General features: G+C 44.6%; 2 non-coding genes across 2 annotated transcripts; both read left to right on the top strand.

The window, feature by feature from the left end:
• Positions 1–3377: 3377 nt before the first annotated feature.
• trnas-uga (transfer RNA serine (anticodon UGA)) lies at positions 3378–3445 on the top strand. Its single transcript has one exon. It is a non-coding gene; the product is annotated as a tRNA-Ser (tRNA).
• Positions 3446–11079: 7634 nt separating this feature from the next.
• Positions 11080–11152, top strand: trnak-cuu (transfer RNA lysine (anticodon CUU)). Its single transcript has one exon. It is a non-coding gene; the product is annotated as a tRNA-Lys (tRNA).
• The last annotated feature ends 856 nt before the right edge of the window (positions 11153–12008 follow it).

Here is a 12008-nt window from a genome sequence, read left to right as displayed (position 1 = left end):
CTTCCGGTGCTGCTTTCACAGACAAATAGCCGAAGAACCCCTCCAGTGGACAAACATGAGGAAATTCATCCAGTGGAAGCGGCAGAGGAGGATTCTGGAAGAGGTCAACTGGGTCACCTCGACTGTACTGTTGGCAGCCGAAGAACTGGCGTGAAGAAGTGGTTAAGCTCTAAACATGACCCTCGCTCCCTCCCTCCCTTTCCTCCAAACTACTCCCGATTTCAGTCAATGGCCCCATATCGATCGTACAGATTTTAAAAAGTTATTTGCACAGTCCGCAATCTGAACCCGGGATCTCTCTCATTTTATGGCAGCAGAAGATCCTAAGCGAGAATCATACCACTAGACCAACGAGCCAGCCGGTGGTCAGCGTGCCGCTGATACCATTTTACCATTACCTCCCAAGCAAAAATTATTTTATCAACTCAATGGGCTTTTTAATTCCTGTTCAATTTGGTTTGGTTGTTAAAGTAAAATCGAAAGAAACTCTTTTTTGTCCCTTGCTTTTCTTATCGGGGTCATTGGGTCAATTTGGTTCATTCTGGTTTGTTGGCCTCCGCTGCGAACAGAACAATAGACATCCGGGACCAATCTTTATAAATAGAAGCGTCGAGAACAAGGGCAATGCCGCTATGGCGATCCTTCATAAAATCCTGAAAGAGAAATATAACATGTTGGATAACTCGGCTGGTCTGGCAACATCTGTGAAGAGAGAAAGTTACAGTTCCGAGTCCAGTATGACACTACCTCCCATTCTCGGTTTCCCTCTCAGTCAATGTCTGGTACTGTATGTGAGGGTGGGATTCAGTCTCTATCAGACATTGGTACTGAATGTCAGTGTGGAAATCTTTCTGTATTTATCAATCACAATTCTTGTTTGGGAAACGTGAGATGAATACGTAACATCAGCATGGCTGTAAGAGATAGAGAAAGTCACACAGAAAGAGACTATCAGGATACACACAGTGACACACAGAAAAGGTGCAGTGCAAACCAGCAAGATACTGAGATGGAGTAATTGGGTATTTAGGAAAATGTGTTTTCTGCTGCACACAGAGAGGCCCTGTTTGTAAATGTATATCCTGCTGTGTAACCGTGCTCTCTGATGTGTAACTGAGCTCTCAGCCGTGTACCTGAGCTCTCTGCTGTGTGACTGTTCTCTCTGTCGTGGAACAATGACTCTGCCGGTGACAGATCTGCACTGCACTGCACTAATTGGAGGGCTGTGACCAGTGGTGTTCCACAGGGATCAGTGCTGGGACCTTTGCTCTTTGTAGTATATATAAATGATTTGGAGGAAAATGTAACTGGTCTGTTTAGTAAGTTTGCAGACGACACAAAGGTTGGTGGAATTGCGGATAGCGATGAGGACTGTCAGAGGATACAGCAGGATTTAGATTGTTTGGAGACTTGGGCGGAGAGATTGCAGATGGAGTTTAATCCGGACAAATGTGAGGTAATGCATTTTGGAAGGTCTAATGCAGGTAGGGAATATACAGTGAATGGTAGAACCCTCAAGAGTATTGAAAGTCAAAGAGATCTAGGAGTACAGGTCTACAGGTCATTGAAAGGGGCAACACAGGTGGAGAAGGTAGTCAAGAAGGCATACGGCATGCTTGCCTTCATTGGCCGGGGCATTGAGTATAAGAATTGGCAAGTCATGTTGCAGCTGTATAGAACCTTAGTTAGGCCACACTTGGAGTATAGTGTTCAATTCTGGTCGCCACACTACCAGAAGGATGTGGAGGCTTTAGAGAGGGTGCAGAAGAGATTTACCAGAATGTTGCCTGGTATGGAGGGCATTAGCTATGAGGAGCGGTTGAATAAACTCGGTTTGTTCTCACTGGAACGAAGGTGGTTGAGGGGAGATCTGATAGAGGTCTATAAAATTATGAGGGGCACAGACAGAGTGGATAGTCAGAGGCTTATCCCCAGGGTAGAGGGGTCAATTACTAGGTTTAAGGTGAGAGGGGCAACGTTTAGAGTAGATGCACGAGGCAAGTTTTTTAAGCAGAGAGTAGTGGGTGCCTGGAACTCGCTACCGGAGGAGGTGGTGGAAGCAGGGACGATAGTGACATTTAAGGGGCATCTTGACAAATACATGAATAGGATGGGAATAGAGGGATACGGACCCAGGAAGTGTAGAAGATTGTAGTTTAGTCGGGCAGCATGGTCGGCGCAGGCTTGGAGGGCCGGTTCCTGTGCTGTACATTTCTTTGTTCTTTGGTTGTGTCAAAATATTCCCTGTTGTGTAAATGTGTTCCCGGTTGTGGAAATCGATCCGTCTGAAGCAGAACCTTTCTGCGCCATTACGGAGACGAAATTTCAATTCCAGATTTATTCAATCTTGTCACCAAGGGTTAGTTCACACCCCTGGATTCCCAGTCAAGCGACATAATAGTATGATCACAGTTAATTCAGCATGAATATTTGAAGATACTAATATGGAAGCGCCCAACGTGGGGCTCGAACCCACGATCCTGAAATTAAAAGTACCATGCTCTTCCGACTGAGCTAGCCGGGGTGGTGCTGCCCTATTGATTAAACCTCTTCTTGCAGAGTAGCGGCGGTGCTCATTCGGAGGGTCAGTGTTGACTCGTTGGGTCGAATGGCCTCCTTCTGCGCTGGAGATTTTACGATTGGATGATACAAGGAGGTTGATGCGGTGGAGTCCTTCTGCCATACCGCCCACTCCTGACACCATGTAAAAATGCTGGTCTCTCAATGACTGGCGACCAAGGTCTTGTAATAAAAAATAATTAAATTAATAATTGAGCAGCCCCTCCTGGCTTGTGCTCTGGCCGCGATCCGGGGAGAACTGCTCGAATCCAGACACGTTATCATGTTAGTTGCGTCATCAGGTCATCACGTGACTATTCGGCCTGCACAGGTCTTCTTCTGTGCCGTAATTTCTAGATTCCATCATTTTAATTTTCTCCCAGACTGGGAAGTGTGGTCCTGTTCCATTTGAATTTCTAATATATTTCCAATGTAACTGATGTTGTTACACAAACTATTTAATCAGTGGAATTGTGCGTTTAGGGAGTTGAGATTTTCGAGTCTCTCAAGGCTTCTCTCCAAATCCAATGGCCATTTTCCACGAAGTTTCAACCCCACCTCACATAAACACTATTAGAACATAGAAAAATACAGCACAGAACAGGCCCTTCGGCCCACGATGTTGTGCCGAACCTTTTTCCTAGATTAACCATAGATTATCATTGAATTTACAGTGCAGAAGGAGGCCATTCGGCCCACCGTGTCTGCACCGGCCGACTATTGGTCGCTCGAATGGAATAACTTCCTGGAGTGATTCCAGGCTGGTTTTAGAATGTATTCCATCGACCAAATAACTAATGAATGACACAATGAACGCAGCTGCGATGGCCGAGTGGTTAAGGCGTTGGACTTGAAATTCAATGGGGTTCGAATCCTGCTCGCAGCGACTGTGATTCGAAATGTTTGTTCTACTCCCCGCACAAGCCGCTGACTCGAAAATTAATACGTTTTCCGATTGTTTGTAAATAAGCGGTTTCAACGTTAATCAAGTTCAGTCAGATATTTAACATTTTCGGGGGGGGGGGGGGGGGACGACTGAACGAACTATTCAGATGAAAAAGGAACTCACACCCAAAACAGCAATCAGGAAATAATAAGGGAAGGGAAAGTCAGGGAACCAAGAGGTGAAGTAATCAGTGGGAAGCGTAGTTGCTTAGGAATACAAAAAAGCATGAAAAGACAAAACATAGGAGAGGTTACGATAGTCCCCATCCCACAAAATATGACACAGTGTATGGAAAGGCTCAGTAAACCAAGGTCCACCACACTAAGAAAACAAAAAGGGACGGTCAATAGAGAATTAAAGGTGCTATATTTAAATGCGCGCAGTGTACGGAACAAGGTAGATGAGCTTGTGGCCCAGATTGTGACTGGCAGGTATGATGTGGTAGGCATCACAGAGACATGGTTGCAGGGGGTTCAGGACTGGCATTTAAACATCCAGGGATTCACAACCTATCGAAAAGACAGAGAGGTGGGCAGAGGGGGCGGGGTTGCCTTCTTAATTAGGAATGAAATTAAATCAATAGCACTAAATGACATAGGGTCAGATAATGTGGAGTCTGTGTGGGTAGAGTTGAGGAACCACAAAGGCAAAAAAACCATAATGGGATTATGTACAGGCCTCCTAACAGTGGTCAGGACCGGGGGCACAAAATGCACCACGAAATAGAAAGTGCATGTCAGAAAGGCAAGGTCACAGTGATCATGGGGGACTTCAATATGCAGGTGGACTGGGTAAATAATGCTGCCAGTGGACCCAAGGAAAGGGAATTCATTGAATGTTTACAGGAGGGCTTTTTGGAACAGCTTGTGATGGAGCCCACGAGGGAACAGGCCATTCTGGACTTAGTGTTATGTAATGAGCCAGACTTGATTAAAGATCTTAAAGTAAGGGAGCACTTAGGAGGCAGTGATCATAATATGGTAGAATTCAATCTCCAATTTGAAAGAAAGAAGGTAGAATCAGATGTAAAGGTGTTACAGTTATAAAAAGGTAACTACAGGGGCATGAGGGAGGAACTGATAAAATCGACTTGGAGCAGAGCCTAGTGGGAATGACAGTAGAACAGCAATGGCAGGAGTTTCTGGGAGCAATTGAGGACACAGTGCAGAGGTTCATTCCAAAGAAAAGAAAGGTTATCAGAGAGGGGATTAGGCAGCCATGGCTGATAAAGGAAGTTAGGGAATGCATCAAAGCAAAAGAGAAGGCCTATAAATGTGGCAAAGAGTAGTGGGAAGTCAGAAGATTGGGAAGGCTAAAAAAACAAACAGAGGATAACAAAGAGAGAAATAAGGAAAGAGAGGATCAAATATGAAGGTAGGCTAGCCAGTAACATTAGGAATGACAGTGAAAGTTTCTTTAAATACATTAAAAACAAACGGGAGGCAAAAGTTGACATTGGGCCGCTCCAAAATGACGCTTGTAATTTTGTGATGGGAGACAAGGAAATAGCTGAGCAACTAAATAAGTACTTTGCGTCAGTCTTCACAGTAGAAGACATGAGTAATATCCCACCAATTCCGGAGAGTCAGGGGACAGAGTTGAATATGGTAGCCATCACAAAGGAGAAAGTGCTAGAGAAACTAAGAGGTCTAAAAACTGATAAATCTCCGGGCCCAGATGGACTACATCCTAGAGTTCTAAAGGAGACAGCTGAAGAAATAGTGGAGGCGTTAATTATGATCTTTCAAAAGTCACTGGAGTCCGGGAAAGTCCCAGAGGATTGGAAAATCGCTGTTGTAACCCCCCTGTTCAAGAAGGGAACAAGGAAAAAGATGGAAACTTATAGGCCAATTAGCCTAACCTCGGTTGTTGGCAAGATTCTAGAATCCATTGTTAAGGATGAGATTTCTAAATTCTTGGAAGTGCAGGGTCAGATTAGGACAAGTCAGCATTAATTTAGTAAGGGGAGGTCGTGCCTGACAAACCTGTTAGAGTTCTTTGAAGAGATAATAAATAGGTTAGATCAAGGAGAGCCAATGGATGTTATCTATCTTGACTTCCAAAAGGCCTTTGATAAGGTACCTCACGGGAGACTGCTGAGTAAAATAAGGGCCCATGGTATTCGAGGCAAGGTACTAACATGGATTGACGATTGGCTGTCAGGCAGAAGGCAGAGAGTTGGGATAAAAGGTTATTTTTCGGAATGGCAACCGGTGACGAGTGGTGTCCCACAGGGTTCAGTGTTGGGGCCACAGCTGTTCTCTTTATATATTAACGATCTAGATGACGGGACTGGGGGCATTCTGGCTAAGTTTGCCGGTGATACAAAGATAGGTGGAGGGGCAGGTAGTATGGAGAAGGTGGGGAGGCTGCAGAAAGATTTAGACAGTTTAGGAGAGTGGTCCAAGAAATGGCTGATGAAATTCAACGTGGGCAAGTGCGAGGTCTTGCACTTTGGAAAAAACAATAGAGGCATGGACTATTTTCTAAACGGTGACAAAATTCATAATGCTGAAGTGCAAAGGGACTTGGGAGTCCTAGTCCAGGATTCTCTAAAGGTAAACTTGCAGGTTGAGTCCGTAATTAAGAAAGCAAATGCAATGTTGTCATTCATCTCAAGAGGCTCGGAATATAAAAGCAGGGATGTACTTCTGAAGCTTTATAAAGCATTAGTTAGGCCCCATTTAGAATACTGTGAGCAATTTTGGGCCCCACACCTCAGGAAGGACAGACTGGCATTGGAGCGGGTCCAGCGGATATTCAAACGGATGATCCCAGGAATGGTAGGCCTAACATACGATGAACGTCTGAGGACCCTGGGATTACATTCATTGGAGTTTAGGAGGTTGAGGGGAGATCTAATAGAAACTCACAAGATAATGAATGGCTTAGATAGGGTGGATGTAGGGAAGTTGTTTCCATTAGCAGGGGAGACTAGGACCCGGGGGCACAGCCTTAGAATAAAAGGGAGTCACTTTAGAACAGAGATGAGGAGAAATTTCTTCAGCCAGAGAGTGGTGGGTCTGTGGAATTCATTGCCACAGAGGGCGGTGGAGGCCGGGACGTTGAGTGTCTTTAAGACAGAAGTTGATAAATTCTTGATTTCTCGAGGAATTAAGGGCTATGGAGAGAGAGCGGGTGAATGGAGTTGAAATCAGCCATGATTGAATGGCGGAGTGGACTCGATGGGCCGAATGGCCTTACTTCCGCTCCTATGTCTTATGGTCTTATGGTCTTAATATTTCCTGCAACGTTTGGAAGGAGAAGCAGCAACGGCAGCGAATGGAAACGTGGTTTGGCTTCATTCAGCTGAATGTATTTCTGGGTAAAAAGATCGTGGCAGAAATGGAACATATTTTTGAAATATTTTCTTGTTCTCTTTCCTTTGTCTCCATCTGTTTCTTTGTCTCTTTCTCTCTCCCTCGCTCATTGTTTTTGTGCTTCTCCGAGGACTGATTGGATACACAGCGAAACTCAGCCCCATCTCATTCCAACTCTTTTGGACCAACACGTCCTGGTGATGGGCGGTCCTGAATCAGTGGAAGAATCGACAACCTATTCCATTCTTGGCTCTGTGAGAAGTCCCATTCCTGGTTGTGACGTGGCTCTGAGATAAAGAGCCACGTCACAATGATCTCGCCATTTTATTCTGTGTGCCATTTCTATGTGAGTGTTGACAACATAATTCAGCTCTTGGTATTCACCATGATTCAGTCAGTGGTGGTCTGTGGAAAGTAGGAGTCAGTCTGTGGCGCTCTGTCTCCCATAGTCTTGACGTTCAGAGTGACCATTACACAGTCCTTGTGGCGACAAGGTCCCATTTGCACATTGAGGATTCGCACCATCCGGTTATTTGACACTACCACCCTGCTAAGTGCGATCAATTTTGAAATACAATTGCTGCATATTTCAGTCCCTGACACTATATGGCAGAGTCAGATTCATTCCATATTTGTAATATACCAATCATTCTTCGGATTGTTACATATCTTCTGCAACAATCTGTCTTTGTATTCAGTTAAATCGCTTTGCGAGAGTCTCTGGGACTGTATGAGAGTCTGTCATTCATTCAATATCTTTCATACTCTGAAAATCTGTGTTAAGGTTGAACTAAATCTGTAATGATCAATCTCTGATATTGTTATTGAGTGAATAAAATCATTATGTTGTTTGCTAGTTTCCGTTAAAACGTCTGCATATCAGAATCAGGACAAAACTTTCAGTGGCAGTGGGCATGCGCGTGTGCTGGGGGAGGTGCATATAGACATTTGGGTGGTGAATGACTCTTTATCTGTCAGCCCCTGCTGTGCACAGTAACAAGTCTGACAACACCAGGTTAAAGTCCAACAGGTGTGTTTCAAACACTAGCTTTCGGAGCACTGCTCGTTCCTCAGGTGAATGAAGAGGTATGTTTCGGATACATATATAGAGGCAATGTCAAAAATGCAAGACAATGCTTTAAATGCCAGCATTTGCAGGTAATTAAGTCTTTACAGGTCCAGAGATTAAATGAAAATGAAAAAGAAAATCGCTTATTGTCACAAGTAGGTTTCAGATTAAGCTATCGTGAAAAGCCACATTCCGTCGCCTGTTCGGGGAGGCTGATCCGGGAATTGAACCACGCTTCTGACCTGACTCGGTCGTCTTTTAAAGCCAGCGATTTAGCCCTGTGCTAAACCAGATAGGGGTAACCCCAGGTTAAAGAGGTGTGAATTGGCTCACACCAGGGCAGTTGGTAGGATTTCGCAAGCCCAGGCCAGACGGTGGGGGATAAATGCAATGCGACATGAATCCAAGGTCCCGGTTGAGGCCGTACTCATGTATGCGGAACTTGGCTAGAAGTTTCTGTTCGGCGATTTTCCTTGTCGCGCGTCCTGAAGGCCGCCTTGCAGAACGCTTACCCGGAGATCAGAGGCTCAATGCCCTTGACTGCTGAATTGTTCTCCTACGTGTTCTCTGGTGTGACATGTGAATATTCGATTCATTCTCTATCTGCAGACTGTTGCTTTGTGTGGCACAGGTCTCCCCAGACCAACGAGCCAGCCGCTGATTTGATCTCACTTGAAGCAACTTTTAATTGCGTCCAAAGCCCATCAGTTTCCCCACACAATTATAAATTAGAAATATGAAAGGACAATGTGACATTTATCTCTCTGTTCTGGAGCTGATCAGAAGCAGTGATGTCAGTTTGCACCACTCGCCAAGTCGGTCTGTGGATGCGCTTCGCCAATCACGTGGGTAATGTAATTCTGCCAGTCAGTGGGTTCATTTGGCATTTTAGGAGAAATTCGAAGTCATCATGACTTCATCAGTGGCCTCATGGTTAAGGTGTGAGTGATGTTTATCATGATGTGATCAAATGAGTGTCTATTTCAGTCTTTCCGCAGGGAGTTTTCATACTGAGGAGAAACATGTTGGACATGGTCTGGGAATGTTTCACTCCGGTCCATTCCCAACATATCCTGCCCTGATGGGATGGGCTTTTCCTTCCAATCGTTGCAGAACACTTTTTAAATATTGATTAATATTCGTTAATTATCATTTATTAAGTATTGTTTCATATGTTTAGTGTAGTTTATTTAAAAATACTAATTACCAGACGCGATAAATTTTTACTTTCATTCCCGAAACAGCCAAATTGGGTGAAAACCATCAATGAGATGCAAAGGGAGCCCCGGTCATTTGTGCGGCCAGTGGTTTGTTGATGGAGCTGAGTAAATATCCCGGAGCAGAGCGGCTGCGAGCGGGGTTCGAACCTCCGCGGGGATACAATAATGTGCGTTTGCCGTTTGTGTCCACACATTTGGCGAGGAATGGAGCTGCTGCTGCCCGGTGAGCTGGGCAAGCAAGAAGCACAGATATTGACCAACTGCACCCGCTCCAAATAGATTACCCAAACTACTGGACAAAACAAAAACAAGCACAACTGATCTTTTCAGAAACTATGTCAGTCTCTACGAAAACAATATGCCAACACCGCTTCAAGATTCGATCTGCTGTAAGAATTCACTATGAACTGCCTCAATGTCAGCCGTAATTCCTTACCAGCTCTCAGATAGAAGCTGGCTGTTTAGAAGTTTCCTTCACTTTTCTCGGTCCGGCTCAGTAAAATCAATCACACCCCCATGATCTGCTTTTCCCCTGTTCTCAGACACATCCACTTTCTACAAGTGCGCACGAAATGATTTGCAGAGTAAGAGTCAGACTCGTTCTCTCTCGATCCCTTTATCCCAGTGCCGCCTCACAACCAGGAATGGAACTCCTTACAGAGCAAGAATGGAATAGTTTGTCGATTCTTCTACTGATTCACGACCGTCCATCACCAGGACGTATTGGTCCAAAAGAGTTGGGATGAGATGGGGCTGAGTTTCACTGTGTATCCAATCAGTCCCCAGAGAAGCACAAAAACAGTGAGTGAGGGAGAGAGAAAGAAACATATAGAGAGACAACAGAAAGAGAACAAGAAAATATTTTTTTTAAATGTTCCATTTCTGCCACGATCTTTTTACACAGAAATACATTCAGCTGAATGAAACCGAACCACGTTTCCATTCGCTGCCGTTGCTGCTTCTCCTTCCGAACGTTGCAGGAAACTTTATTATTTATTGATTGTTGCTTTGAGGGTGAACTCCTTATTTATCTTTATGTTTCGTTTAGTTTCCAAAAAGAACGTTTTTCTAAAAAACTGAATTCGATAAATGTTAACACCGTTAACAGACAACCAACCGAAATTCCGATTCATTGTCGAGCCGGCAGCTTCCCCGGGGAGTTGAACAAACATTTCGAATCACACTCGAATCTGCGGGGGAGGGGGGGGGGAACGCTATTGGATTTGAAGTCCAACGACTTGACAACTCGGCCATCACAGCTGCATCATTCAACAGTAATTTGGTCGATAGAATACATTCGAAAGCCGGCCTTGGATCACTCCAGGAAGTCATTGCATTCAAGCGATCAAAGCGTCCGGGGTTTATGTGAGGAGGGGTTGAATCTTGTGGAAAATAACCATTCGATTTGGAAAGAAGCCTTCAGATATTCGAAAATCTGAGTTCCCTAAACGCACAATTCCACTGATTAAATAGTTTGTGTAACAACATCAGTTACATTGGAAAAATATAAGAAATTCATGTTCCTTTTCAAATGCAGCAGCACTAAACTTCCCAGTCTGGATGAAAATTAAAATGATGAATCTAGAAATTAGAGCACCGAGGGAGACCAGTGGAGACCGAATGGTCACGTGATGACGCAACTAAAATGATCACGTGTCTGGATTCCTGCAATTCTCCCCGGATCGCGGTCAGAGCACAAGCCAGGAGGAGCAGCTCAATTATTAAATCAATTATTTTTTTATTACAACTCCTTGGTTTCCAGTGATTCAAAGACGACCATTTCTACATGGTGTCAGGAGTGGACATTATAGCAAAAGCATTTGAACGCATCAACCTCCTTGCTTCATAGAATCGTAGATTCTCCAGCGCAGAAAGCCATTCGGCCCAACAAGTCATTACTTACCCTCCGAATGAGCACCGCAGCCACTCTCCACAAGAAGATGTTTAATGGGCAATGCAGCACCAGCTCGGCTAGCTCAGTCGGTAGAGCATGGGACTCTTAATCCCAGAGTCGTGGGTTCAAGCCCCATGTTGGGCGCTTCCTTACTATTATCGGAAAAGATTGATGCTGAATGAACTGTCTTCACAACAAGAAGGCAAGGTTATGTCGCTGGACTGGGAATCCAGAGGTCTGAACTAACCCTTGGTGACAAGATTTAACAAATCTGGAATTGAAATTTCGTCTCAGTAATGGCGCAGAAAGGTTCTGCTTCAGGCGGATCAATTTCCACAACTGGGAACACATTTACACAACAGGGAACGATTTGACACAACCACAGTGAAGATGTGTCACCAGCCGAGTGACGGTTCCGACAGAGAGAGCACAGTTACACAGCAGAGAGCACGGTCACACAGCAGAGAGCACAGTTACACAGCAGAAAACACATTTTCCGAAAAAAACAGTTTATTCACATCGGCACCTTTACTGTGTGTCATTGTGTGTGTGTCCTGATAGTCTCTTCCTGCATTTCTCTGTGTCTTTCTCTGTCTGTCACAGCCGTGATGATGTTACGGATTCATCTCACTTTTCCGAAACAGTAATTGTGATTGACAGATGCAGAAATATTTTCACACTGACATTCAGTACCAATGTCTGATAGAGACTGAATTCCACTCTCACAAAAAGTACCAGACATTGACTCATAATGAAGGCATCCTGCTCTCACAACCTGTTCCAGAGACTGAGGTGCAGACTGTTCCCTCCACTCGCGAACACTACCTGTGATTTACAGATACAGAACAAATCCCAGTCAGGTGAGTAGCAGAGTTTGATGGGTACGACATGTATTCCACAATCGCCTTCTCTGCGCCAGATAATCAGACGCAGTCGACATACGGTGTCTGTGTTGTTTTAACAAGAGTTTTACACAAGAACCGGAACACATTTACACAAT

The sequence above is a fragment of the Scyliorhinus torazame genome, chromosome 24, assembly GCF_047496885.1.
Source record: "Scyliorhinus torazame isolate Kashiwa2021f chromosome 24, sScyTor2.1, whole genome shotgun sequence".
In the NCBI taxonomy this organism is placed as follows: Eukaryota; Metazoa; Chordata; class Chondrichthyes; order Carcharhiniformes; family Scyliorhinidae; genus Scyliorhinus; species Scyliorhinus torazame.
Note: the sequence above shows the minus strand (reverse complement) of the source record. Positions and strands in the feature narration are given on the sequence as shown.